At 55.3% G+C, this 8,683-nt stretch overlaps 1 protein-coding gene across 2 annotated transcripts in view; it reads right to left on the reverse strand.

Annotated features, from left to right (window-relative positions):
* The window catches only part of LOC136604718 (PHD finger protein 23A-like), a 68,349-nt gene that overhangs the window by 43,092 nt on the left and 16,574 nt on the right, over window positions 1-8,683 (reverse strand). The window lies entirely within an intron of this gene.

Genomic DNA, 8,683 nt, shown 5'->3' on the forward strand with positions numbered 1-8,683 from the left:
CACACACACACACACAGCCCCACACACACACACACACACACACACCCCACACACAAACACAGCCCCACACACACACACACAGCCCCACACACACAGCCCCCCCACACACACACAGCCCCCCCACACAGCCCCCCCACACACACACAGCCCCCCCACACACACACCCCACACACACACACACAGCCCCCCCACACACACACAGCCCCCCCCCACACACACAGCCCCACACACACACACACACAGCCCCCCCACACACACACAGCCCCCCCACACACACACAGCCCCCCACACACACACACACAGCCCCCCCACACACACACACACAGCCCCCCCACACACACACACACACAGCCCCCCCACACACACACACACACACAGCCCCCCCCACACACACACAGCCCCCCCCCACACACACACACACAGCCCCCCCCCACACACACACACACAGCCCCCCCCACACACACACAGCCCCCCCCCCCCACACACACACACAGCCACAAACACAGCCACACACACAGCGCCACACACACACCTACCCACATACACTGCCACACACAGCGCCACACACACACACACACACAGCACGCCACACACACACACACACACAGCGCGCCACACACACACACAGCGCGCCACACACACACACAGACAGCGCGCCACACACACACACAGACAGCGCGCCACACACACACACAGACAGCGCGCCACACACACACACAGACAGACAGCTACACACACACAGACAGCTACACACACACAGACAGCTACACACACACAGACAGCTACACACACACAGACAGCGCCACACACACAGACAGCGCCACACACACAGACAGCTACACACACACACAGCTACACACACACACAGCTACACACACACACAGCTACACACACACACAGCTACACACACACACAGCTACACACACACACAGCTACACACACACACACACACAGCTACACACACACACACACACAGCTACACACACAGCTACACACACAGCTACACACACAGCTACACACACACACACAGCTACACACACACACAGCTACACACACAGCTACACACACAGCTACACACACAGCTACACACACACACAGCTACACACACAACCTACCCACATACACACAGCTACACAGCCACATACACACAGCTACCCACATACACTGCCACACACACCCACACACCTACCCACATACACTGCTACACACACCCCCACACACTCTGCTACACACACCCCCACACACTCTGCTACACACACCCACACTGCTACACACAGCTACACACACACACAGCTACACACACACACACAGCTACATACACCCACACACACTGCTGCCCACACACACAGCTACCCACACACATACACACAGCTACACAGCCACATACACACAGCTACACACCTACCCACATACACTGCTGCGCACACACACACACACTCACACACTGCCACACACACACCTACCCACATACACTGCCACACACACCCACACACCTACCCACATACACTGCTACACACACACAGCTACACACACACACACAGCTACACACACACACACAGCTACACACACACACACAGCTACACACACACACACAGCTACACACACACAGCTACACAGCTACACACACACAGCTACACAGCTACACACACAGCTATACAGCTCTACACACTCCCACACACACAGCTACACACCCCCACACACACACAGCTACACACCCCCACACACACACAGCTACACACACCCACACACACACAGCTACACACACCCACACACACACAGCTACACACACCCACACACACACAGCTACACACACCCACACACCCACACCCACACAGCTACACACACCCACACAGCTACACACACCCACACAGCTACACACACCCACACAGCTACACACACACAGCTACACACACCCACACAGCTACACACACACAGCGCCACACACACACTGCCACACACACACTGCCACACACACACCTACCCACACACAGCGCCACACACACAGCGCCACACACACACAGCTCCACACACACACACACAGCTCCACACACACACACACAGCTCCACACACACACACACAGCTCCACACACACACACACAGCTCCACACACAGCTCCACACACAGCTCCACACACAGCTCCACACACAGCTCCACACACACACACACAGCTCCACACACAGCTCCACACACACACAGCTCCACACACACACACACAGCTCCACACACACACACACACACACACACACAGCTCCACACACACACAGCTCCATACACACACACACACACACACAGCTCCACACACACACACACACACACACACAGCTCCACACACACACACAGCTCCACACACACACACAAGCTCCACACACACACACACACACAGCTCCACACACACACACACACACACACAGCTCCACACACACACACACACACACACACACACACACAGCTCCACACACAGCTCCACACACACACACACAGCTCCACACACACACACACACACACACACACACACACAGCTCCACACACAGCTCCACACACACACACAGCTCCACACACAGCTCCACACACACACACACACACACAGCTCCACACACACACACACACACACACAGCTCCACACACACACACACACACAGCTCCACACACACACACACACAGCTCCACACACACACACACACACAGCTCCACACACACACACACACACAGCTCCACACACACACACACAGCTCCACACACACACACACACAGCTCCACACACACACACACACAGCTCCACACACACACACACACAGCTCCACACACACACACACACAGCTCCACACACACACACACACAGCTCCACACACACACACACACAGCTCCACACACACACACACAGCTCCACACACACACACAGCTCCACACACACACACAGCTCCACACACACAGCTCCACACACACACAGCTCCACACACACACAGCTCCACACACACACAGCTCCACACACACACAGCTCCACACACACACAGCTCCACACACACACACACACACACACACACACACACACACACACACACACAGCTCCACACACACACACACACACAGCTCCACACACAGCTCCACACACACACACAGCTCCACACACACACACACACACACACACAGCTCCACACACACAGCTCCACACACAGCTCCACACACACAGCTCCACACACACACACACACACACAGCTCCACACACACAGCTCCACACACACACACACACACACACACACACAGCTCCACACACACACACACAGCTCCACACACACACACACACACACACACACAGCTCCACACACAGCTCCACACACACACACAGCTCCACACACAGCTCCACACACACACACACACACACAGCTCCACACACACACACACACACACAGCTCCACACACACACACACACACACACAGCTCCACACACACACACACACACACAGCTCCACACACACACACACACAGCTCCACACACACACACACACAGCTCCACACACACACACACACACAGCTCCACACACACACACACACAGCTCCACACACACACACACACAGCTCCACACACACACACACACAGCTCCACACACACACACACACAGCTCCACACACACACACACAGCTCCACACACACACACACAGCTCCACACACACACACAGCTCCACACACACAGCTCCACACACACAGCTCCACACACACACAGCTCCACACACACACAGCTCCACACACACACAGCTCCACACACACACAGCTACACACACACACAGCTCCACACACACACACACAGCTCCACACACACACACACAGCTCCACACACACACACAGCTCCACACACACACACACACACACACACACACACAGCTCCACACACACAGCTCCACACACACACACACACACACAGCTCCACACACACACACACACAGCTCCACACACACACACACACACACACACACACACAGCTCCACACACACACAGCTCCACACACACACACACACACACACACAGCTCCACACACACACACACAGCTCCACACACACACACACAGCTCCACACACACACACAGCTCCACACACACACACACACAGCTCCACACACACACACACAGCTCCACACACACACACACAGCTCCACACACACACACACAGCTCCACACACACACACACAGCTCCACACACACACACAGCTCCACACACACACACAGCTCCACACACACACACACACACACAGCTCCACACACACACACACACACACACACACACACACAGCTCCACACACACACACACACACACACACACACAGCTCCACACACACACACACACAGCTCCACACACACACACAGCTCCACACACACACACAGCTCCACACACACACACAGCTCCACACACACACACACACACACACAGCTCCACACACACACACACAGCTCCACACACACACAGCTCCACACACACACACAGCTCCACACACACACAGCTCCACACACACACAGCTCCACACACACAGCTCCACACACACAGCTCCAAACACACACACACACAGCTCCACACACACACACACACACAGCTCCACACACACACACACACAGCTCCACACACACACACACACACAGCTCCACACACACAGCTCCACACACACAGCTCCACACACACAGCTCCACACGCACACACAGCTCCACACGCACACACAGCTCCACACGCACACACAGCTCCACACGCACACACAGCTCCACACGCACACACAGCTCCACACACAGCTCCACACACACACACACACACAGCTCCACACACACACACACAGCTCCACACACACACAGCTCCACACACACACACACAGCTCCACACACACACACACAGCTCCACACACACACACACAGCTCCACACACACACACAGCTCCACACACACACACAGCTCCACACACACACACAGCTCCACACACACACACAGCTCCACACACACACACAGCTCCACACACACAGCTCCACACACACAGCTCCACACACACACACACACACACACACAGCTCCACACACACACACAGCTCCACACACACACACACACACAGCTCCACACACACACACAGCTCCACACACACACACACACACAGCTCCACACACACACACACACACAGCTCCACACACACACACACAGCTCCACACACACACACACACAGCTCCACACACACACACAGCTCCACAAACACACACACACAGCTCCACACACACACACACACAGCTCCACACACACACAGCTCCACATACACACACACACACACACAGCTCCACATACACACACACACACAGCTCCACATACACACACACACACACACAGCTCCACACACACACACACACAGCTCCACACACACACACACACACAGCTCCACACACACACACCTCCACACACACACACACAGCTCCACACACACACACAGCTCCACACACACACACACACACACACACAGCTCCACACACACACAGCTCCACACACACACACACACACAGCTCCATACACACACACACACACAGCTCCACACACACACACACAGCTCCACACACACACACACAGCTCCACACACACACAGCTCCACACACACACACACACACACACAGCTCCACACACACACACACACACACAGCTCCACACACACACACACACACACAGCTCCACACACACACACACACACAGCTCCACACACACACACACACAGCTCCACACACACACACACACAGCTCCACACACACACACACAGCTCCACACACACACACAGCTCCACACACACACACAGCTCCACACACACACACACACACAGCTCCACACACACACACACACAGCTCCACACACACACACACACAGCTCCACACACACACACACACACACACACACACAGCTCCACACACACACACACAGCTCCACACACACACACACCTCCACACACACACACACAGCTCCACACACACACACAGCTCCACACACACACACAGCTCCACACACACACACAGCTCCACACACACAGCTCCACACACACACAGCTCCACACACACACAGCTCCACACACACACAGCTCCACACACACACAGCTCCACACACACACACACAGCTCCACACACACACACACAGCTCCACACACACACACAGCTCCACACACACACACAGCTCCACACACAGCTCCACACACACACACACAGCTCCACACACACACACACAGCTCCACACACACACACACAGCTCCACACACACACACACACAGCTCCACACACACACACACAGCTCCACACACACACACACACACAGCTCCACACACACACACACACAGCTCCACACACACACACACACAGCTCCACACACACACACACACAGCTCCACACACACACACACACAGCTCCACACACACACACACACAGCTCCACACACACACACACACAGCCACAGCTCCACACACACACACACAGCTCCACACACACACACAGCTCCACACACACAGCTCCACACACACACACAGCTCCACACACACAGCTCCACACACACACACAGCTCCACACACACAGCTCCACACACACACACACAGCTCCACACACACAGCTCCACACACACACACACACACACACACACACAGCTCCACACACACACACACAGCTCCACACACACACACACACACACACACAGCTCCACACACACACACACACACACACAGCTCCACACACACACACACAGCTCCACACACACACACACACACAGCTCCACACACACAGCTCCACACACACAGCTCCACACACACACACACAGCTCCACACACACACACACAGCTCCACACACACACACACAGCTCCACACACACACACACACACACACAGCTCCACACACACACAGCTCCACACACACACACAGCTCCACACACACACACACACACACAGCTCCACACACACACAGCTCCACACACACACAGCTCCACACACACACAGCTCCACACACACACACACACACACACACACACACACACACAGCTCCACACACACACAGCTCCACACACACACAGCTCCACACACACACAGCTCCACACACACACACAGCTCCACACACACACACACAGCTCCACACACACACACAGCTCCACACACACACACAGCTCCACACACACACACAGCTCCACACACACACACACACACACACACACACACACACACACACAGCTCCACACACACACACACACACAGCTCCACACACACACACACACACACAGCTCCACACACACACACACAGCTCCACACACACACACACAGCTCCACACACACACACACAGCTCCACACACACACACACAGCTCCACACACACACACACACAGCTCCACACACACACACACACAGCTCCACACACACACACACACAGCTCCACACACACACAGCTCCACACACACACACACACAGCTCCACACACACACACAGCTCCACACACACACACACACAGCTCCACACACACACACACACACAGCTCCACACACACACACACACAGCTCCACACACACACACAGCTCCACACACACACACACACAGCTCCACACACACACACACACACACAGCTCCACACACACACACACACAGCTCCACACACACACACACACACACAGCTCCACACACACACACACACAGCTCCACACACACACACACACACAGCTCCACACACACACAGCTCCACACACACACACACACAGCTCCACACACACACACACAGCTCCACACACACACACACAGCTCCACACACACACACACAGCTCCACACACACACACACACAGCTCCACACACACACACACAGCTCCACACACACACAGCTCCACACACACACACAGCTCCACACACACACAGCTCCACACACACACACACACAGCTCCACACACACACACAGCTCCACACACACACACACACAGCTCCACACACACACACACACAGCTCCACACACACACACAGCTCCACACACACACACACACACACAGCTCCACACACACACACACACAGCTCCACACACACACACACACAGCTCCACACACACACACACACACACACACAGCTCCACACACACAGCTCCACACACAGCTCCACACACACACACACACACACACACACACAGCTCCACACACACACACAGCTCCACACACACACACACAGCTCCACACACACAGCTCCACACACACAGCTCCACACACACAGCTCCACACACACACACACAGCTCCACACACACAGCTCCACACACACACACACACACACAGCTCCACACACACACAGCTCCACACACACACAGCTCCACACACACACACACACAGCTCCACACACACACAGCTCCACACACACACACAGCTCCACACACACACACACACACACACACAGCTCCACACACACACACACACACAGCTCCACACACACACACACACACAGCTCCACACACACACACACACAGCTCCACACACACACACACACAGCTCCACACACACACACACAGCTCCACACACACACACACAGCTCCACACACACACACACAGCTCCACACACACACACACACACAGCTCCACACACACACAGCTCCACACACACACACACACACACACAGCTCCACACACACACACACACAGCTCCACACACACACACACACAGCTCCACACACACACACACACACACACA

This window comes from Eleutherodactylus coqui, unplaced genomic scaffold (genome assembly GCF_035609145.1).
Source record: "Eleutherodactylus coqui strain aEleCoq1 unplaced genomic scaffold, aEleCoq1.hap1 HAP1_SCAFFOLD_291, whole genome shotgun sequence".
NCBI classification, from domain to species: Eukaryota; Metazoa; Chordata; class Amphibia; order Anura; family Eleutherodactylidae; genus Eleutherodactylus; species Eleutherodactylus coqui.